Below are 24081 nucleotides of genomic sequence, written 5' to 3'. Positions count from 1 at the left end.
ATTTATTCTTTACCACTCTGGAGCTAGAAGTCTGAATGAGGGTGCCAGCACGGTGCTGTTTGGTGAGAGCCCTCTTCCGTGTTGCCAGCCTCTCATCGTGTCCTTACTCGGCAAAAGCAACAGAAGAGCTATCTGAGGTCTCTTTTATAGAGCATTAATCTTATTCATGAGAACACCATCTTCTTGCCCCAATCACTTCCTAAAGTCTCCCGCTCCTAATACCATCACATTGGGAGTCAGGGTTTCAACATACGAATTTGTGAATTTGGGGGACACACATTCAGTCCATGGCCCTGCCCTAACAGACTTACTTGCAAAACAGCTGAGGGGCCCAGGGTTGATTTTAATCTCTCTGAAACTAAGTATCCTGACGAGGAAACAGCAGTAGCAGCATCTGCCTCATGGGATTTTTATGAAAATCAAATGAGTTAATTCATAAAGTTTCTTTTTTTTTTTTTTTTACATTTATTTATTTTTGAGAGACAGAGAAAGACAGCGTGAACGGGGGAGGGGCAGAGAGAGAAGGAGACACAGAATCCCAAGCAGGCTCCAGGCCCTGAGAAAGCTGTCAGCACTGAGCCTGATGCAAGGCTTGAACCCACAAACCGTGAGATCATGACCTGGGCCAAAGTCGGACGCCCAACCGACTGAGCCACCCAGGTGCCCCATAATTCATAAAGTTTCTAAGATGATTCCTCACATACGGTTTTAACAACAACAATAAAAAAGTTGTTAGCCTGCAATTTTTAAAGGAATTAATGGCATCACAATAACCTTCCAGATGGGTTCTCCTGCTGCAATTTTAATTTTTACATATTTGAACTCCCAGCTATCAGTATCTGACAGGGGACTTCAAATCTCATACCTAATACTGTAGCTAGAAAATGGAAAGCTTTGATAATGATATTAACTATGAAATATGATAGAAGTTTGAAATTAGGATATTTGGTTGAAAATGAGAAACATCCCATACTAACCAGAAGAATATGAGGAAATTCTTGGTTCATGTGACTGATAAGTTCTCCATTTTCTGCCTTTCTTTGCTCTTTGCTGTAAAATGGCAAAATGGAAAGATGGCTATTAACGCTTCTAGGGGTAGATGATCCTTACAACTAACCATCCCAGTAGAGAGAATTTAGTGTAATAATGGTTCCAGGACTACTCAAAAGGAGATATCTACTAAGGTTATTTAGTTCATGTGTCAATCTGCTGGAAGAGTGTATAGGAGTGTTTGTTGGGCATAAGGACAGATTAACCTAAACCATGTGAATGGCCGATGAATGGAGGACAGCTGGTTCCCCAAAGAGATACAGGGTGGACAAAACCTACTCACTTCTACCCAACAGGGGTTGGTCTACCCAAAGCTAATATACTTTAAAATCTGGAAAAATGACTAAGGCATTATGAGACAACTTGATGTATATGTGTATTAGTTTTAATAAAGTAAAAATGCAAGAGACTCAATAAAATAGGTAAACGTTATACGACACTTGTCACGTGTCAGACACTGCTCTAAGACTTTACTTATAGTAACTCATTAAAGCTTACAACATCAAGAATTAAGTTTCCATTTTTGAGATGGGAAAATTGAGATACAAAGAGGTTAAGTAAAGTGACAAAGCTGGCCTTTGAATCTAGAGAGTCTGACACTATATGCATGTCCTTAAACATCATGCTATTTATTATTCCTTTTCTGAGGTTGATAGGAAATTCTTAAAATTAAATGACTAAGATGAAATTTAACCATATCGGAAGTAATAGCTGTGCTGGTTATTTTCAATTCGCCACTCTAGGTAGTGGTCTCCATATACTAACCCTCTCTGGGCTCCTCCCCCTCACCCCTACCCTTGCTCCTTCAGGCCTAGAAGTAACAAGTTCTTGCTGGTACTAGCCTGAAGGGATTTTACTATCCCTTGTTGATATCCCTACTTCTGTCCCACAGCTTTGTAGAGTCCCTTTAACAAACTCCTCAATACGAAGCTTGATGGTGTCATCTCTTCCTATTTCCTGGCTGATATATCCAACAAAATTCTGTGAATACTTATTTGAATTTGAAAGAGGATATCCATTACAGAACTCACACACAGCTTTTCTCTTTGAATAGAAAGATAAATTATTTTTATGTAAAATGGGAAAAACCTAGTTTTAAGACTGTAAAGCACAAGTTTGTTACAAGAATTATTTGACTATTTTTGGATGGATTCTCCTTGGAGTTAATAAATATCTCTTTCAAAATACGGCTCTCCCTTTGGTGGGGTTTCCACATGGACAAATTAATTTACACCATATATCATACTGAGCCCTCTGACACTAATATTTTATGGTCATATAAAGGAATGAAATAGGGCACCTGGGTGGCTCAGTCAGTTAAGTGCCCAACTTCGGCTCAGGTCATGATCTCGTGGTCAGTAGGTTTGAACCCCACATCGGGCTCTGTGCTGATAGCTCAGAGCCTGGAGCCTGCTTCAGATTCTGTGTATCCCTCTCTCTCTGCACCTCCCCCACTCATGCTCTGTCTGTTTCTCTCTCTCAAAAATAAATAAACATTAAAAAAATTAAAGGAATGAAATGGGCTCTTGCTTCTAAATTTTGTGTTTTGGTAAACAAAAAAAAATGGACAATTCTAAGAATAGTACTGTGAATGGACTTAAAGCAGTTGGTCATGCACAATTTTTAGGTTCTGTGACAGACAGAGCCACGTGTCCACCAAAGATGTGTTCCCCTTCCACAGCATGTCTGGCAACTGGAGGAAGCAACTGGCAATTGGAGGCATCTTCCTGGCCAGGGATCACATTATTTTAGCCTTCTTACATCTGGCCGAGGCCATTTAACTTAATTTTGGACATTGAAATACAGATAGAGGTAATGTTTGGCATTTAAAACCTCTCAATTAATTCCTCTTTGTACTCACTGAATGTTGACACTCAGCACAACCTTGAAGGGCACACGCTGTCACATCCTAGATGTTTGAATGCCTGTGTGGAGCAGGAGTTTTTCTCACTTTTAACTAGCATTTGTACTTTATGTGAGTGAGAAATTAACTCCTAGTGAGTTAACTCACTGACATTTCTAAGTTAATGTGCTAAGTCAGTTCGTGTTACCCTTTAGTCGTACCAGTTCTTTTCAGAAGATAATGGTAGTTACCTGACAATGAGCTATGGCTCTACAACCTTGCAGCTAGGTTACAGTACAGCAAGTCTCAGACCAAATTCTGCCACGTTTATTAAACCAACATTCTTTAGTAAGCAGGGACAAAAATAATTCATATAACCTGTCTTGTAAGCTCAATAGATCTCAGATCCCTTTGTGTATTCCAAACACCACTTTTCATGAAAGTTTTACTGAAGGCGGTCACAATAACATCTCCCCAAAGGGAAGAAGAATCGGATGACATCAGATAACCAGAAATCATTGATATCAGTGCCTGGACACAGGCCCATGTGGAGCTCAAACTTCCTAATGTCTAGGTTATCAGGTTCGCTAGGTTATTATCCTCTGTTCATGCATGAGTATATCAAAAATTTTAGCCAATCCTTGTATCTTAAATAGACTTAACTTCAACAATTAGAACCCACTGATAACATTTATCTTGCTCGTTATCAAGTCATCAGTTTCACCAATCAAAACCCATTTCTTTTTTTTTTTAATTTTTTTTTAATGTTTATTTATTTTTGAGACAGAGAGAGAGTGCAAGTGGGGGAGGGGCAGAGAGAGAGGGAGACACAGAATCTGAGACAGGCTCCAGGCTCTGAGCTGTCAGCACAGAGCCTGATGCGGGGCTCGAACCCACGAACCGTGAGATCATGACCTGAGTTGAAGTCGGACGCTTAACCGACTGAGCCACCCAGGCGCCCCTCAAAACCCATTTCTGACATTAGTATGGAAATTAGCAAAGCTTCAAATATCAATCAACTTGATTGATCAGCATCTCTAAAGTATGGACCTTTCTGATATCAGGTTAGCTGATCAGTCTTGGACTGAGCCTTCAAGTTTTGAATGGGTTGTAGCTTAGCCTAAGTATTCCACACATGATATCCATTGTATAAACTAAAGACCTTCTAAGTAAACTCCAGATACCCTAACAGTAATACAATGGGAAAATATAGGATAAAACAGGCAGGGAGGGAAAGGATTAGGACCTGAGGTCCCTGGGTGGGAAAAGACACATATATTGGAACAATGCTGGGAATGCCGGACTGCAGCAAATCCCTTCAGGCATAAGGTCCCTCTTAAGAATGTGACAGACACCACCTACTCACTCTCAGGTTCCCCTCAGGAATTTGACAATCAAAATACCTAGCTAAACCATAAAACCTATGACCCACAAGGAAGGGTATGGCCATAGACCACCCAATGGAAACAAGCCAATCAGGAATAGACAACCCAGCACCTAGAGTTATCCAGCCAATAAGGATAGAACTTGAGGGAAGGGAAGGAGGTGGGGAGAGACCAGAACCTTATAAAACCAGGACCCTTGCCTATTGTCTGTAAAGAGGGCTTTCCTATTATCCTTACTAATCTTATACTCTAATAAACTTTGCCTGCTGCTCATTTTGTGTCCACCTCTTCATTCTTCGAAGTGGCAAGACAATGAATCTTGGGTATTGAGGTAAAAAATCCTGCAACAGTAATATAACCAAGCCTGAAGATAGAGTGTAGGTGTGAATTCAGTGTCTGCCATAGCACACTGTATTTAACCCCAGCATAATGTTTATGAGGCTATATCACCATTGTGTAATTACTACTTTCCAGCCAGACTGGAGAGAAAACAAACACTGTGTCTATGGTGTTAATGATCATTCTCCAGGACCGAGTGTAACACCTGGCACGTAGGATTCACTCAGTAAATACTGGTGGAAATGTTTAACGAAATTTCTGTGAAGTGAAACAATACAGCAATGTCTTCATTCCTGAGACAGGGAGAAGTTAGGAGAATGTGCACTCATCTTTCCCTAAAATGTGTCTTCCTCTAGCTTTTCTTCATAAAGGAGATGTAGTAAAAGGAATACCAGCCCATTACCTAAGCATGGTAATTGCTCAATAAATACTTAATGAGAGAAGACAATGCACTTGCCCCTCTTTTCTGACAGCACTCTCATGGAACCTTTTTTAAAATGAAGCTGTCATGTTCCAGCACACCCAAATGTGCAAAGACGGTGAGGTGGTGTGGCATTGGCCTTGAAGCTCCCACTTCCTGTGGTCTGGGGTCTCCAGTGCCCCCCTATCCTCTCAGTATTTCCGTTGCTTCCAAGGGGAACAAAGGTCACTTCTCCTCTTGCAGGCTGCAGAGTGGGCTGACCCTCAGGCTCCCGTATGTAGTCCCTCTCCTCCTCAAATCTGCACTCTCTCTACATGAATGTTGGATGTGGTTCTGTGCCAAGTGCACCGTTCTCCTGCAGGCCTGCAGCCTCCCCGGGGCTATGCCGGGCAAAATGGACCATCGCCTCTGGGGCGCCTGACTCCCGGGGCTGGGCTGCTCTGAAGTTGCTACCACATCAAACTCATCCAAAGTAGGACCCGTGAAAGGAAAAAGTGCTGCTGTGCAATATGCCCTTTTGCCCTCTCAGCCCTGCTGGAACAGGAAAGCTGTTCTCTCTCATAGTGATATAGTGAGTTTTCCTGGTCCTGTGCTCCTTTCTGAACTTGCGGTGCCACCCTCTGGGAAAATTTTGAAAGGTCAAAATGGGCAAAAGATTACTGGATGTCCTTTGGATGTAATGTTTGGTCTGTGCATTTGCTTGTATGCTTGTCTGGCTGTCTACAATTCTGTACTTTGAAGAAAGTCAGGAATAATAGTTTTTGTCTAGAGGCTCACAAATTCATTTGGAGCAGTTTAATTTCCACCCTATAGGAACAATTATTCCAAACATTATATTTTATTGTCCTTTAGGATATGTTTTACATCTATTAGCAAATTCATTTCAGCAGTCGAATTACCTATGTCTTCAGTTATCCTCTGAACTGGTTATAACATCTTATTGTTTATCTAACAAGTTAGTAGGTTAAATGTGCTATTGAGTTAAATGGAATCTTTAACATGTGTTTATTTTATATCTGCATAGGAATAATTTTGCCTGTGGGAAACTGTATTTTAGCATCATCATTCACCTTTGTCATGTAAGTCAGCAGCCTCAGTGTCAATTTCTCCTTTCTTCAACTCCCAAATTCAGTGAGTCACCAGAGCCAAACAAATCCGTATTTACAGTATCTTCAGATACATTGCTGGCCTCTCTATTATCCATTTTCACTGACAAATTCTTCATTCTAGCCCTCATCTTCTCTGTTTAATGATGTCTATTTCTCCAACTCCCCAACCCCGAACCTAAATTTCTCACAACTGGAGTGATCAATTTAATATGCACATTTGGTTCTACTATGATGCTTTAAACACTTCATGTTTCCCCGTTGCTCCAAAGCAAGTAAGGTTCCTAGCAAGGATCACAAAGTTTTCCCTGATTTGCTCTTTGCCCCCCCTCTAGAGCTTTTTTCTCTCCTGAGATCAATAACACCGAATTACTTTCATTCCTCTGGAAACTAACCCCTAAACTTCTCCCAGTACAACTTCTCCCATACTCTATTTCAAGAAACTTTTTATTTGCCTAGGTCACCTATGAGATTGTAAACATCAGAAATCAATAATGAGATATATATTTGTACTCATTTTCTATTGAGTAACAAATTCCCACAAACTTGGCAGCTTAACATGACACCTTTTTTATCTCACAGTTTCTGTGGGGCAGGTGTCCCAGCTTGACTTAACTAGATCCTCTGCCGGTGGGCTCACAAGGCTGCAATCAAGGTTTGAGCCCACCTGTCTGGGAAAGGACTTGCGTCCCCTCATTTCCTTACGGAGGTAGGTTTCATGACAGCTTGCTTCCTCAAAGCCAGCAAAGGAGAGAGGGCCTTCACATGGAATCATGTAGCCAGATGGAGTACCATACAACATAAGTAATCTAATCACCATATTCTATCTGTTGGAATAATGTCTTTTAAAGGGGACTGATTTAGGGGCACCCGCGTGTCACTCGGTTAAGAGTCTGACCCTTGAATTTGGCTCAGGTCATGATCTCACAGTTTGTGAGGTCGAGCCCTATGTGGAGCTCTGCTCTGACAGCACGGAGCCTGCTTGGGATTCTCTCTCTCCCTCTCTTTACCCCTCCGCTACTCATGCTCTTAATCTCTGTCTCTCAAAACAAATAAATAAACTTAAAATAAAGGGGACTGATTTTTTTCTAGGCCAATTTTTGGTTGAAGATTGTCCAAGGGAAGGGCAGGTGGTAGGAGTAATGAGTCAGAGAATAACTTGGACTTTTGTTTGTTTCCAGACACTTTTTCAATATTCTCTCCCAAGGCTATTACTCAGCACATAACAGAGATTCTCACTGACTCAAAGTGAAGCCCCTTCTTTGTAAGAAGCGTGTGTGTGTGTGTTGCTGTAGCAGCTGGCCAGCATCACTAGCTACACCACCCACATTTTTCACTGCAATCTGTCATACCAGTAGTTTAATTGAGGGGTTGGGGAAACCCGCTACACACTTCCTCATTCATCTACCTCATCAGCCAGTCCAGGCAAGTGCCAAGTGGAGTTCAAGGCTATTCTCACAGTCTTTCCACATTCCAGCGTCTGCCTATTTCAAAAGAAGTATTCTTGATATATTCCCTGAGGTTATGCACACTACTTTTGACGTCTGCCAAGGTACTCTACCCTCAGCCTCCTGCCTCAATGCAGCTGTGTTGGGAAGCCCTTCTTTACAGGTTATAACTGTTCAATTATTGAAGCAGCATAGGGATGCCTTTACTCTACTTTCTTTAACTGGAAAGAATGCAAACAGTTTTCTGAACACACTCTGCTACACTAATTAACTAACATGCAATGGGCTTGTCTGAGTTTCACACAGTCTTTTCAAGGTCTAGTCACCACCCATCAGCTACATCTCTCTTCACTGCCTCAAACAGATCCTTACTCCAATACAGAATTTGTTTTAATTTATATATTGATATTTCACTTCAATTTTAAATAGATATTTGAATGTACAGAACTACTTGCAAATGTATGGCACTGCTCCCACTTCATTGCTTATGTAATGCTTCTGCTTCCAATGTCTTTTTCTTGTCCCTCCAAACTGACCGTTTCAAAACTCAGCTCAAGCATTACCGTCTCTGGGAATTCCTTTTTGCATTCCCTCAACTCAGGCTAATAAATCTTTAAAATAATATTCTCTGAAGGTAATGACTAGTTTATGTATTTGTCTTCCCTAACAGATGATAAGCTCTTGGAGGGAGGGAATTTGTCTAATATTCTTTGTATCAGCAGAGCCTAGAATAGTGTCTGCCCATAAAATGTTTTTAGGAAAAACTTGTTGAATTATTCTCTTCTTTGGAAATGCTTACAAAAGTAATGTTTTACGGCACAAAGACACTACTAGAAACCTCACTGCAGACTGACATCAGATTATTCAAATTAACAGTTTATCAAAAAGTGTTGTCCCTCGATCAGAGTTTCCTCAGAAGGATATTGTGGGACTTTGCTAAAGAATTTGACAAAATAAAGATTTATCTGAGCCATGCCTTGTTAGCCCTATCAGTAAGGGAATTAAGTTAATTTGGAATTATTTTTCACATTGCATCCAAAATGAATCCAACGTACAAGTTGCCATGTGATAACTTTCTGTGCCTAGAATCACTTTCTACCTTCTTCTGGGAATAGCTACCCATTTCTTTGGTAATAAGTTCTCCTCCAGGCATATTGTTCTGATGGGGACAGCCAACATTATTACGACATGGGTCCAAGTCACCACACAGAGCAGCAATCCTAGCCCCAATCATATAGCCACTGGAGCAGTCACCAGTCTTACCCAGGACTGGTTGGCAGGAACTGGCTGAAATGAGGCTGTCCTTCTGGATCATGATCCTGGCCCTGTGGAGAAGTCCAAGAAGATGAAGCCTGCAAACAGAAAGGAAAGGAGGGGAATAATGAGAGTAACATTTTGGTTGTCACTTTGCATTGCTGAGATCCAGGTCATTGTCCTGGTTCTGGTGACATTTCCTTTCTTTCTGCAAGCCAGCCTCTTGTGCTTCTTGAAAGAAACAAAAATCCATGTTTTGCTCAGGCTAGTACATGCTGGATTGCTGTCATTAGCAATTAAATATTTCCCTGAGGGGCTTTACTAAGGAAGCAGCAGTGAAATTGTTTACTCAGATTTCTCTTTTGAAGCCTGACGGAGTTCTGCCCCTCTCCGTTTCAGCTCTACAGCATTGTCTCTAACATACATAAGTCTTCTCTAACCACAGCAAAGATTGACAACATTTTACAGTTTGAAGAATATGGAGCAAGCTCAAAATTTGTATGGTGACTCCGAAAGGGAAAGATGTGGGCACCTGGGTGGCTCAGTTGGTCAAGCGTTCGACTTCTGCTCAGGTCATGATCTCATGGTTCCTGAGTTTGAGCCCCTCATTGGGCTCTCTGCTGTCATCCAGAGCATACTTTGGATTCTCTGTCTCCCTCTCTCTCTGTCCCTCCCCTGCTCATGCTCTTTCTCTTTCTCTCTCTCTCTCAAAAATAAATAAACATAACAAAAGTGAACAAATGTACTCCAAATTAATAAAAGATCTTATTATATATTAGCAAATAAAGTTGAGAATAAAGATTTATAGTATAAATAGTGTCTTAGTCTTACAAAATTATTATCATTAAATGGTTCCTTTGAATAATGGGCCTCTGTGGATATATTTACAGTGTAATTTGGCTAATTCAAACTTTTCAGAAATATTTGAATATATTAAATAGGCATGGAAGAACACCCATGAATTGCTAAATAAGAACGTTTGCCTTTCCTTATATCGTTCACAAATAAAACAACATTTTAGAGATTCCAAACCCTCTAACCATTGATCATACAGCCAGACGTAAAACAAAAACAGAGATACCACTCTGACATATTTATTGAAGCCATAATATAATTTCATGGTGAAACAAATATTTCAGACAAAAAAAATGCATATTTCCAATTGCTCATAGTCTAAATAAAAATTTAATCTTTTAGAATTTATAAAATAATATTTTAAATAGGTGGGGAGATTGAACACCTTGTTTCAAAATGTACTATTACTGATAACACCTATTTATATAGTTTTCTCCATCATTAGTGATAAAGTTTAAAAGCACAAATTATAGTGCATTTAAAATGTGTTTAATAGCATATGAATAAGTTAAATAGAAAAAGAAGTACATTCTTCCATTAAATAAAAATGAAATTTAAAGATAAAACAGAAACAACTCTGCTGGAAAGGTTAAAATATATTTCTGAGAATATCAAAAATATTTCTTAGCACTAATTAGACACATAGCCCTGAAAATTATCAATTAATAACATTTAGAACCCTATATAGGCAAATGCACAAGTTTGAAAATACAAGTTAAAAGGTAACATTAACACAAACTGCTTCCCTTTGATAACAGATTAAAGCTAATTTCATTTTAACAGTATTACCAAAATTTTTTTAAAAACGTGTCTTAATTTATTTTTGTTATAATATGAAAAGGTACTTTTTGTATCGAGAACCTAGTTAGGGTTGATTTAAGTGCTAGACAAGTGGACTAGAATTTGACCAATATGCTCAAGCCATTACAATATGCAAATCATCTAAACAAACTCTGTGAAAGAAACCATCTTTTGTCACAGAAAGCAGACATCTTGTAGTCCAAAAACTGTGAACTGCTTTTGACAAAGACATAAGTGTAAAAACAATAAAAGAAGCAAGCAGTGTATATAGAGTTAAATGTAGATTTAAAATGATTCATTCAAATCAAGAACAGTGTTGTATACAAGTTTGCCAGATTATAATTTATATTTAGGTACATTTTTTATTTATGCATTCATGACAGCCTAATGAGTGGAGCAAAGTGAAAACAGCCTCTACAACAATTACACAGGGTCAAATATTGAAAGCACTCACAAGACTCCACAGACTGTATTCATGTGAAGCTTCCAGAAAACTAAAGGGTATGGAACAGAGGGGGAAACAATGCCCAAGCAGTCAGAGAGGCTCAGACTTGCAGGCCAGCCCACTTAGGGACCCGTTCTCAGTAAACACCACACGTATCTTGATTTCAGGGGTCTTAGGTGCAAGTTTATACTGGGGTCTTTTATACCCTGCTGGTCATCTGGCCAACCTAGGCTGTGCAATGATTACACTAGGTGTAAAGCCTCAATTCATACATCACTCAACAGCAGATAAGCCAGTCCTGCTGCCTCCAGGGCTGTTTTGAACATTAAACAGCACATTATAAATCACTAACTATATATCTCACTCTTATCTCACCCAGGGATCCGTGCCAGACTTCCAGACATCCCTGGAGATAAGCAGAGCATCGTCTCAGTCCAGCTACAAACTCAACCAATCCTACACAAAACACACATAGAATAATATCATAGTAGTCAGGATTACTTTCTTCTGAGTTTAATTAATATGCATATCTTCATTTGTACCTCTTATGATCAAAGTTTGAGCAACTTTTGGTGAGCTTTCCAAATTTTACAGCTGGCGCCTAATTTTTTTTAATGTTTATTTATTTTGAGAGAGAGCAAGCACACACAAGTGGGAGAGGGAGAGAGAGAATCTCAAGCAGGCTCTGTCGCTGTCAGCACAGAGCCCCAAGCGGGGCTCAATCTCATGAACCATGAGATCATGATCTGAGTCGAAATCAAGAGCCAGTCGCTCAACCAACTGAGCCACCCAGGCGCCCCAACAGTTGGCCCTTCAAACAACATATTAAGGATTCACATATAAGCATACAAGGCAGCATCAGTCAATCAATCACTCCTGTTTGAAAAAAAATCCAACTGTCAGCAACTAGCACATTTTATAGGCAGTTCATGAGCTACACAAACAAAAGGAAGCATCTGGGAATAGCTGTATGCTTAGCTCACTTATAAAATAAAATAAAATAAAATAGTATAGAAAAGAATACACAACTTGTTCTGAAGTTAAATACATGAAAATCTAAAATAAATATTTGCTTAAAAACATGTTATACAAACATTCCCATCCACAAAAAGAAAGTATAATTTTAGGAATAATTTTCAATATCGCCATCTCACGACTTATACAATTTCTTCCTAAACTGACAATTTGTTCCAAATTTGATTTTCACCTCTCTTCATCATTTCTTTTAAGTTTATTTATTTAGTTTGAGAGAGAGAGAGAGCAAGAGAGCATAAGCAAGGGAGGGGCAGAGAGAGAGAGAGAGAGAGAGAGAGAGAGAGAGAGAATCCCAAGCAGGCTCAGCACTGTCAGTGCAAACCTGCTATGGCACTCCATCCCATGAACCATGAGATCACGACCGGAGCAAAAACCAAGAGTCGGGCACCTAACTGACTGAGCCACTCAGGTGCCCCTCGTCATCATTTATTTCTAAGACATAATATAGAAGAGGTACTTCAACAGATAAAATGAAAAAAAACATAAATCTCTCTTTAAAATTTTTGGTTATGAGTAACATGATTTGTTTTCCATGTTTTCTTGCTTTTCCAAATTAATGTATGTGTCCTATCCTTACCAAAGAAGAAGAAGAAGAAGAAGAAGAAGAAGAAGAAGAAGAAGAAGAAGAAGAAGAAGAAGGGGGGAGGAGGAGGAGGAGGAGACGGAGAAGGAGGAAGGAAAAGAAAGCAAATCAGGAAGATGATTGGGCAATAAGCATTGTACTGCACACATAGAGGGTAATTACTTGCTAATGATTTTTCCTACCATATGCTATTACTGTAGATAAATCAAAATTAGCCATTTACCATTCACAGGTTTGTGTTTCTCAATGTTAACAGACACGTCCCAAATATAGGTCTTCCTACCCTTGCCCTGGAATTAGATGCAGTGCTCCAGAGTTGCCGATCACATTTATAGGCTGAAGCAAATAATTTTGTGTGTTCAATACTCCCAATTCACCCATCACATTTTTAGACCAGTGAGGTCATGTTTCACACAAAGAGAACTTGGACGAGTGATCACAGAAAGGCACTCCAAAGCTAGATGTATGAATAAGAGACAAGGAACAGTCAGACTCAGTGGGTATAAGTCTGGCTGAGCATTTAAAAAAAAAACCACAAACCCTGGAGATCTTTAAAAAATGATGCTCATGCCACTGCTTCTAGCTGCACAGGCTGTGCACTGAACAACTTCAAGGGGCACCATGCATATAATTATGATGCGAATGGAATCCCATGGAGTTGTGAGATATAGCAGTGCCACTGGGCCCCACTAGTAAATGTCCGGAAATGGTCATGGGGCTTTTGTGCTTTTAAAAGATGATTTTAATATACAGTCAGAGTTGAGAACCACTGGTCTAAACCATTCTTTTTTTCTAAGCTAATTATATGCCTTTGAGATTCATGTTGAGATTGTTATTGTTTTCAATATATGCCTGCTGAGCAGCGTCTTTCTTGTCCATTAATAACCTTAGGAATTTCTTTTTTTTTTTTTTAGTATGTCTAACAATAATCTTTTCCCTGTAACAAAAGAACATTTGCTTTTGTTCCTACATTCACTTACCTTTTTCCATCAGCCCCAAAGTTTGAAGAAGCTAGTTGAGTCATATGTTCCTTTTTGTAATTACTTAATTTTAATTAATAACAATTTGAGTAATAATAATTATGTTATTTTTACATCCATGTGATGTGGATTCTATTTTTCTAGATACTCTGCACATTGCAACAATTCTTTTTAGGAAATAAACACACTTGTAAAAGGAAAATTATCTTCTAAGCATTACATGATCCTTGTGCTTTTAAAACCATTGAAGCCTGCTAAAGAAGTAGAAAAAGGAGGGGCGCCTGGGTGGCTCAGCCATTTAAAAGCCTCTGACTTAGGCTCAGGTCATGATCTCACAGTCTGTGGGTTCGAGTCCCGTGTCGGGCTCTGTGCTGACAGCTCAGAGCCAGGAGCCTGCTTCAGATTCTATGTCTCCCTCTCTCTCTGCACCTCCCTCCCTCTCTCTCTCTCTCTCAAAAATAAATAAACATTTAAAAAAAAAGAAGAAGAAAAAGGAGGAGGAGAAGAAAAACTATATGAGTAGCCAAATCATTTGTTAGTGAGTAATCTGGGTGTTTGTTTGGTCCGCCCTCACAACCATTCTTTGGGGACATGAGCTGTTCCCATACCATATGTGGCTGCAGGGGCTGCTCAGAACAGGACCATTCTATTGCCACTCCTCTAGAATTTTTGGTTCAAGAGGTCTGGGGTGGTGTCTGAGAACTGGCATGTCTAACAAGTTCTTAGACAATGTTGATGCAGCTTGTCCAGGGACCACACTTTGAGAACCACTAATCTATTCAACAGAAATGTTTCTCAGTGGTGGAAATAGCATATTACTTGACAGAATTCCTTATAATTTCCTCAAAAATTTCTTGAAGCAAATAAAGAATAAAATGCACAATATGTCTTGTAATTTGGAATAGAATATCTTCCAAAAGTATGGTCAACGTTACGGTCTGTGGATTCACTGACATTGATGCGTGGTTGCGAGGAAATGGGAATACATGCCCTGTAAAAGAGTAGCTAAATGTGTAGCAGGAAATTCTGACTGCTAGGATAAGGTACCTGTCAGCCACATTATTGATTGGTGTCCTTGAAAACTTGCTTCAGCTGGTCTGTTTTCTGCCTCAAGAATTACCAAAACAAAACAAAACAAAACAAAACAACCTGCACGTCTACTCTACCACTTGTGTAACTTAAAACAGCTAAGCTCTAAGTCAGGCTATTGATTTTATTGATCTAACACAGGGAGGAAACTCCATTCTAAAATTTTTGTTGATACAAACTGCCTCTAATGCATCAAACTGTTAGACCTAGTATGTATGTGATAGAAAAGAAAGCAATATATGGAACTTAGTTTGGCATCCAGAAATCCATTTTTGTTTGCTTATTTTTTTATTTTATATTCCCTTGCCATTTATACATTTCAGTCTATATCCTGTACCATATGCATATATGTTGCTTTACAATTTACCCCGTTTGTGTATATCTCAACAAACTGATCAAAAGCTATCCCACAGCACTGATCTCCTCTATCTTGTATCTCCTCACAGCATTACTTGATTACTAAAAGGAATATTGATGGGGTGCCTGGGTGGCTCAGTTGGTTGAGTGCTCTATTCTTGACTTCAGCTCAGGTCATGGGATTGAACCCCATATCAGCTTTCTCTCTAAAATAATACAGATATCGGGGCGCCTGGGTGGCGCAGTCGGTTAAGCGTCCGACTTCAGCCAGGTCACGATCTCGCGGTCTGTGAGTTCGAGCCCCGCGTCAGGCTCTGGGCTAATGGCTCAGAGACTGGAGCCTGTTTCCGATTCTGTGTCTCCCTCTCTCTCTGCCCCTCCCCCGTTCATGCTCTCTCTGTCTCTCTCTGTCCCAAAAATAAATAAAAAAAAACGTTGAAAAAAAAATTTAAAATAATACAGATATAGATATATATGTAGATGTAAATATATAGAGATAGAGATAGAGAGAGAGAGAGAGAGATAGAGATAGATAGATAAATAAATGGAATATTGAGGGTAAATATTGAGGAAGAAAATACCCAAACAGAGCCAGGTACTAAGGAGAATATTGGAAAACACTTTACTTAGGGTGAACCACTTGCTACATTTATCTTCTTTATCAAGAATTAATGCAGATTATAAAAATAAGCCATTTGACTTTTTAAAAATCTATAAATAAAAGTGTAGGTAATTATTATTTGATACAAAGTTACTGTTGATTGCACAGAGAATACAGCTATTAAGAAAAAAAATACACAGAGCAAAATGTTTACAAAAAGAAAAAAGGCTGTGGCAGAATGGAAAGAGTGAGTAGGGACCTGGGTCTGCACTACACCTGCAAGAAAACACTCTGACCCAACTCCTCTGGTCACTCAAACACACCAAACTTCGGGCCACTCCTCTGCCTAGGCCGTCCTCCCCCAGCCTACTTCTCCTTGCTTGGATCAATTTCTGCTGCACACATCCTTCCTGTCCTACCGGTGTTCAAGTCCCTACCCTGTTGAGTAACTTCTCAAACACCCCAGTCCAATGTAAACTTAAAGGAAATTTCTTTTAAAATATCGTCTCGGCAGCCAAAAGGGGGAGCCCTTATGCCCTATCACTTGTCCGTTGCAGACCCCAACAGAAAGAGATGTACCTTGTATTCCCAACAGTGAAAAAGCCTACTTTACTACTCCAGCAAGGTGGAAGGAAAATTTTCTGCTTGCCCAGAAACAAGCTCAAGAAAATACCACAACTCAGTTAATGAGAAACTGTCACTACCCTTGACTCTCCCATTCCTCCATTTCCTCTATTTTCGTTTTCCACTTAATCTTCTCCATTTGACAGAGTTGTGCATGGAAATAAATTGGTTTGCATTAATAATTTTAAAAAGGCCTTCCTTGGGGCGCCTGGGTGGCTTGGTCGGTTAAGCGTCCGACTTCGGCTCAGGTCATGATCTCGTGGTCTGTGAGTTCAAGCCCCCTGTCAGGCTCTGTGCTGACAGCTCAGAGCCTGGAGCCTGTTTCAGATTCTGTGTCTCCCTCTCTCTCTCTGACCCTCCCCCCATTCATGCTCTGTCTCTCTGTCTCAAAAATAAATAAAACATTAAAAAAATTAAAAAAATAAATAAATAAAAATAAAAAAGGCCTTCCCTCCCCCCTGCCCCCAACTTCCTCCTTTTTTCCTATAATGTTCCTCTTCTTTGTTCTCTGGACTTGCCTATGGCTTTTGCTATGGCTTGCTTATCCTGAATTGCAGTTCCTCTGCTATTCACAAATAAGCCCATTTTGCTGGCAAAATAACTGGCTGATTTACTTTTAAGGTCAATACCCTCATAATCTCTTCCTTCCCTGCCTGTCATACCAATCTGTCATTGTAATTACAAACTAACATGCTATTTAAATGGTTTCCTGGGTGCCACTCAGCCAGATTGTTTTCTGCAAAAGGATCTTCAACTGCATCTCCCACAGATTATGTGAAAGAAGATTCAAAATGGAGTAACCATTGCTAAGGGAGTCAACTCACAATAGAGAGGAACAGTCACTGAGGGAGTAAGGTCTATTCACCTCTCCTGTTTCAATTCTGGTGACAAAGTGAACTTCTAACTTTTGTTCAAAGTAAGGGGGTCGCCTCCTAGAACACATCCTTCTACACTGGACTGAAATGACACAATGTGATAACACCTGTTAGCTAAACAGCCAATGCTGTATTGGATAGTTTAAATTCTACCAGCATCAACCAGAATTCTTTCAAAACACGTTCCATTTCCAACAGCTCCCTGTTTCCTGCATTGCAGCTTTGGTTGCTTTATAGCCTTTTCTTCTATATGCAATATAGGAAAGTCATTGCAATGCTCAGGGAGTACCTATCTACTTGTAAATACCCACCAGGAATAATTTTTTTTTAGTTGGAGGATTCGAATTATCAGTTTTTTTTTTTTTTATCGATCTATAAAATTGGAGATAAAGTCACACAACTTTTTAAATTTTATTGTGATACGAACACTTAACATTGAGATCTACGCTCTTAACAATTATTTCCTCAGATGTGGGACAGTTAAAAGAGATCTTAAAAAAGAAGAGGGAGGTTGAACAGTGAGTTCTAGGGACCATGGGCCATTTGGGGGAACTTTGCAGGTTCCAGGAAAACTGCCCATTCAAGATTGCTCTCACCTTCACGCAGCAGTAATTATGTGACTGCAGAGCTATTCGGGAGCCCGAAACTCCTATCTTCAGAGCTAGACAGCTAGGTTGGGTTTGGGGTGACGATCTCTCTGCCTGCTCCACTAGCAGGAAGGTCAGGAGGCGGGAGAAAGGCCGAAACCCCAGTGGTTGGACCATAACATAGACCCGGCGTGTCTGGGAGGCCAGATGTTGCCACGTGTATGACCAGAAAGCCTGGGACTCAGGGACTTGAGGGAGGGTAGTGCCTGGGCGGTCAGGCCGGTTCTGCACTCCGGGGGGGGGGGGGGGGGCAACCTGGGGGGCCCGCGCCCCCACCTGCTCCGCAGCGCCCACTTCCAAAGTCTAGGAAGGAACCCTAGTTTGAGCATCGTTTTCCCTGTCTGCCCCCGCCTCCAGGCCGCCACTCTTCGTTCAAACAGGAGTGAAAAGAAAAGGCGCCAATTTGCTCCTCTCCCTCTTTGGGACTTCAGCGAAAGGCGCTTGTACCAAAACCCTCAGCCCCCTCGCCCCACATTCCAGAGCCGTTGGAGTCAGCCACCTTCAGACATGCGACCAGCTGGGAGACTCCAGGATCCGGCGCCCACAGGCCCGCAGCGCGCACACCCAGGCTGGTTGCAATGCTGGGGACGGACAGAGCTGTGCCCACGACTTCCCTTTCCCAGCTGCGGCCGCGCTCCTGTCCCATGCCCCAGCCGAATCACACGCATGCTTCCAGATCTCGGTGCTGGAAGACCTGACCCAGCATTGAGAGGATCGCACGAAACCGAACGGCCGGTCGGATCTGGGTCGTGGGGCTGGTGCTGTGTCCCTGCACGGAGGACGCTCTCGCAAGACCGTCCCCAGCGCGGAAGGGTCGTATTCCTTCCCCCGCGGCGGGGCGCCTGCATAACCCCGGCAGTGGAGGACGCCGCCACCAGGGAGCGATAGACAGTAGGCCTCTTAGAGGGAATCTGTGAAGGTCAACCTTCCAGACCCGGAGCTCCCAGCCTCCAGCCTGAAATGCACTTCCAAAATTTGGAAGGCCAGTTTCAAACTGGCCCTGTGTGGTAATGTTGTAATCCACTCAGAGCTAGTCCCTCCTGTTCCACTTGCTACTCCATAGAAGACCCTCTTCTACTTCTCTCCATATCCCCAAGTTAGAGTTTTGTAAGTTTTTATTTTTTCACTTTTGTTTTGCTTTTGCATGTAATAGTAACTGACGCACAAGGCTCAGAGACAAGCTTTACAGGCTCCAAAGCAATTTTATAGGCTTGAATCCAGTCTTGATTGGTCATGAAGCACCGGGGGAGTTATTGCCATTCTCTGGATCTCATTTTACTCGACTAGGCAAATGGATAATAATAATAATACCTGCCTCATAAGGTTCTCATGAAGATTTAGCGATGCAGAACAAATTACTAGGCATATAGCATGCACTCAGAGCTCTCCTTCTCACAAAACTATTATGTATTACATTTGAAAGAGCTTTAAAAATATGATTTTCTATTACTGCCACACTGTGAAGGATGGGTGGGAAACTTGTCAGTGAATAGACTTTGAAGCTGGGCAACCTGGTTATAACTGTGCTTTCACCTCTCTTGGGCGGTGGGCCCTTGGGCAAGTCACTTCCCCTTTCTGTACTTCAGTTACTTATTCTGCAAAATAATAACTGTTCTTAATTAACTGTTCTTAATGAGGACAAAATGAGTTAACATCTATAATTCATTTAGAATATTTACTATCAAATGTATAATAAGCATTTATAAAATGTAGAATTCATCTTTTAACCAGGTAACTTTTGTAACTTAAATTCTGTGACCATCTATCAGAAACTCGGCCTTCTTACATACAGTTCTAGCTACATTTGCATTTTATTCTAAACATTTTCATATTACTTTCTTTCAACAAGCAAATTAGAAAGACTTAAACATTGATAGTTATTTATGTTTTTAATAACTGGGATCGTAATTTTGGGAGAAAGTACTGAACACCAAATTATACCAGTTGAAATTTAAGATGTTATTGACACTGTAAATTATTTTTTATATATTACTTATAAAATTTATATTTTATGACTTTAGGGAACCTATTCAAATGCAATGAATATCTCCCTGAGCCTCATATTCCCTTTCTTTAGGAAAGAATATCTTTTTTCCTTGCTCAATTTCATTTCAGTCCATTGAGGTTTCATGGACAGTACATTTATTATGAAATATTTTGGGCATATAAAATATGAAAAATAAAACAAAGAGTGTGTACCCAACACCCACTTTAAAAAATTAAGTATTGCCAAGAAGCCCCGCTATAGCCTCGCTGAGTAACTTTTATAACTCACTCCCAGCAGCAGCAGGAAAACATTACTTTGAATTTCTTGTTCACCATAATCAAAAATAACAAGTTATTGTCTATATTTTTGCTATGCATATATTTTGCTAAACATATTTTGTATGTTTGACATATTTTTAAATTTCATATAAGGGAGTAATTCCTTTTTACTCTTCTATGATTTGTTTTTCTTTCTTCAAAATTATATTTTTGAGGCTCTTCCATGCTAAGTGCATCTGTTGTTCATTCACTTTAACCACTGTATATAGGATTCTACTGAAGGAATATACAGCACTTACTTATATATTCTCCTACTGGTAGATGTTTCTATTGTACTTTACTTTTCAAAAAAAGGCTATGAATATCTCTGTGCTTGTTTCCTTGGGCCTATTTGAAAAAGAGTCTCAAATATCTCTCTGCATTTTCTGAACTTAAAAATTATGTTACCCAAATGCAGATTTTCATTTATTCATTCAAAAATGTTTAATGATCACCTACTATATGCCAGGCACTATGCTGACATATGGGGGATAGCACAGCAAACAGAATAGGTTTACACCATAGTGGGATACTACAAGAGATGCATACATTGGGAAAAGTTTTGTAGTACATTATATCTAAGGTCTTATTTAATTTCAAAACTTTATGATTCAGTAAAGTCAGACATGATTCTGTTAAACAAGATGGTCTTAAAACCAAAACTTCCCCCCCTTCCTATAGGGGCATTTAATTACAGAAAATGGGACCACAAAATGAGGCAATGACATAGGACCTAATGAAATAAAGCAATACAGGATATTAAGCTCTCGCACTCCATTAGGAAAAGAACAGGCAATTCAGACAGAAAGCACATGCAATAGGGAGTAAGCGAATAATTGGTCCAAGAAAAATAACCCCCACTGAAACATAAGTAATAATAATTTGAACAGAAGGAAACAGCGTGGGTTGTATCAAAAGCTTTTCCAAGAAAACAAGAAGGAAACAAGTTGATTTTAAAGGGGATGAGGGGTTGGACGGCTGAAAAATAGACACCTGATAAATTACGTCATAAATCAGATAACATTAAAAAATATTTCTCCATATCAAAGAAATCATCAAAAAAGCAGCGCTTCTCTGAAATGTGAAATTGAAAAAATGCTACAGGAGTTCAAAGGTAAGTGTAGGGCATTGTTATATCCACAACCTTCTCTACTCACTGTGGGGAGGCCAGCACAAAAAAAGGGGGAAATAGAGGTAACCATCTCCAACTTTGTGAGGTTCTAAAGCTTAACTAGGAAAATGTGGAAGGTCAGGGTTTTCTCTCCCATCTCTTTGTGCTATTCTTCACAATCTTCTTCCCCTTGGTACGTAACACTCCTTCATTTCCTGAACATAGGTTTATTAAATCTCTCCTGTGTACCAAGCAATGTGCTAGGCATTCAGAAGTGAGCATGACTGGGCATATATCTGCCCTATAAGCTTACATCTTAGTGAAGTAAAGAAGTAAGTAAATGCATAAATAAGTCAATTTTAGAATTTGATAAAAATTATAAAGAATGTGAGGTGATAGTGAGTGAAGGAGGTGGAGAGAGGGTGATTAGACAAGGCCCCTTTGATTAATATGAACTGGGACACTGGCAATGAGAATAGACCAACTATGCAGAGAACTAAGGAAAGTATTCCAGGCTACAATAGGTGAATATGAGCAAATGCTTGGAGGGCAGAAGGGGCTTGACATGTTTGAAGAACAGAAAGGACATTATTGTGGCAGTTTTTGTTTTCTGACATGGAAGACGCTGTAGGATGTCTGTGTGCTGATGGGAATTAATCACCACAGAGGTGGTGCGGAGCTAGTGCAGACAACAGAAAGGAGCCCCTGAGAAGCAAAGAAAAGATAGGACCCAGAGCACAAGTAGTGGAATTTGATTTTAAAACAAATAGGGCTCTAGTTTGAGTCCCGCGTCGGGCTCTGTGCTGACAGCTCACAGCCTGGAGCCTGCTTCTGATTCCGTGTCTCCCTCTCTCTGCCCCTCCCCTGCTCGACTCTCTCTCTCTCTCAAAACTAAATAAACATTAAAAAATTAAAAAATAAAATAAATAGGGCTCCTATTCCAATATGACAAGAACAAGATTGAGAAGATCTGTAAAACTTCATGTAACTTTGTGGATTTGGTGTTGGGAATATGAAGGAATTCCCCTCTGATAGCTTCTGTCTTGTCTGAGTTTTTAGAAGACAAAACCCAGGCAGATCCCTTGCTTTAGATGCTTCTTCTATTTCTCCTGACCAGCAGGGAGGTAGAGGCAATGTTTGCCACGATCCCAGTGTTTGGTCACTAGCTTTGTGGGTCAAAAGGCAGAGAATCGTGCATCCATTTTGCTGGTGTAGATCACAGCAGTTAAATTCTGGGGATCTCCTTATAGTGGCAGCTTTCTATCATGGTGTTCTGAAGTCAGCAGCTTCCTACTCAGAGAAGGGCAACAGTTCCTCTGGAGGCCCCTCCCCACTTTGCGGGGGGGGGGGGGGGTCGTCAAGGTTACCTTTTACTAAGTTGAGGTTTTTTCCCCAGATCTCCCAATGAGATCATTGGGTCATTTGTTACCCTGGAATAAATTCTTCCTGGTTGTTACCCATGTGGCATGGGATTCTCTTCTGTGGCTGATATATTCAGAGTTCAAGATCAGTCATTTAAAAGTATAATAAACTCCCTCCGAATATGACAGGGTAGGTGTGGAGAGGAAGAAAATTTTCAGTACAAGAATGTAAAGGACGGGGCTTCTGGGTGGCTCAGTCAGTTAAGCATCCGATTTCAGCTCAGGTCATGATCTCATGGTACGTGGGTTCGAGCCCCGCATCAGGCTCTCTGCTGACAGCTCAGAGCCTGGAGCCTGCTTCAGATTCTGTGTCTCCCTCTCTCTCTGTTTCCCCCTCCCCATTCATGCTCTGTCTCTCTTTCTCTCCCTCAAAAATAAATAAACATAAAACAATTTTTTTTTAATGTAAAGGATGTGGTGGTTTGCAGGTGGCAGCATCAAGAAAGGTTTACAGCTGGTCCCATAACAGAATTTCAAGAGAGTTATCTTGTTTAAAGGATGCAGTAGGAAAGGCAATGGAGAAGAAGTGGAACATTGATCCTTCCTCCTGGCCTCGAGCTGCAGAAATTTGTGAGAGAAAACTATCTCCATTTGAAAGATATCAGAAGACACTTTCATAAGGCAAGAGGTCAAAGGGATTTCAGAAAGGGGAAAAAAATATAGGAGAGTTTCCTGATCACAAACCCTATAGTTTAAGAGGGCATAGTGAATGATTTTTAGAGGGAAGAAGAGGGGTAAAAGATTTAGTCAGAATAGAGGATACACAGAAATGTATGAAAGTGAGAGTCCAGGGGAGAATGGATGGTCTAGAAGCTTTGGACTTCTCTAGCTGATCAAGCCAGACCAAAGGTGAAGCATGAAGGAATTGGTCTTGATTAGTCTCTCAGATGAAGAAGGATAATCAAGTTCTTGGTCCTGCACTTTGTAATGCGGTGGCAGAAAGCGTGAGGCAGCCACGTTTGGTTTGCCAACTGAAACCTCCTAAAGGAATACATGTATTTTCAAGCCAACTCCTTCCCCGCTCACTGAAGGAAAACCTCACTTTCTTTAGTCCTGCTTACAGAATCAGCACAACAAGTAAACAATAAACAGAAGACATTTTTTTGAGTGAGAACACCTTTTACACATCAAGAGATTCGACATTAATTCCCACTGGACTTGTAGAGACCAGAGACCTTGTTGTGTTCATGTACATGTTCCTTTCTCACCCTTAGCATCTTCTGCCACATCTGGCCTAGAATCAATGCCCATTAGTTCTTTGTTGAATGAATGAACATACTAACAGACACCATGTCTTAGGAAAAAATTCAGATCGGTTGGCATTAGAGAAATCTATACTTTAAATAGACCTTCCCCAGTTCCCAAGTCACTTTCTGCTCAAAAGTCAGAGAATTTAGGGTGCCTGGGTGGCTCAGTCGGTTGAGCATCCGACTTTGGCTCAGGTCATGATCTTGCAGTTTGTGAGTTCCAGCCCCACGTTGGGCTCTGTGCTGATGGCTCAGAGCCT

The sequence above is a fragment of the Panthera pardus genome, unplaced genomic scaffold (assembly GCF_024362965.1).
Source record: "Panthera pardus isolate Hobbes unplaced genomic scaffold, ASM2436296v1 HiC_scaffold_6, whole genome shotgun sequence".
Classification (NCBI taxonomy): Eukaryota; Metazoa; Chordata; class Mammalia; order Carnivora; family Felidae; genus Panthera; species Panthera pardus.
The sequence above is the reverse complement of the archived record's forward strand: the minus strand, read 5'-3'. Positions refer to the sequence as shown.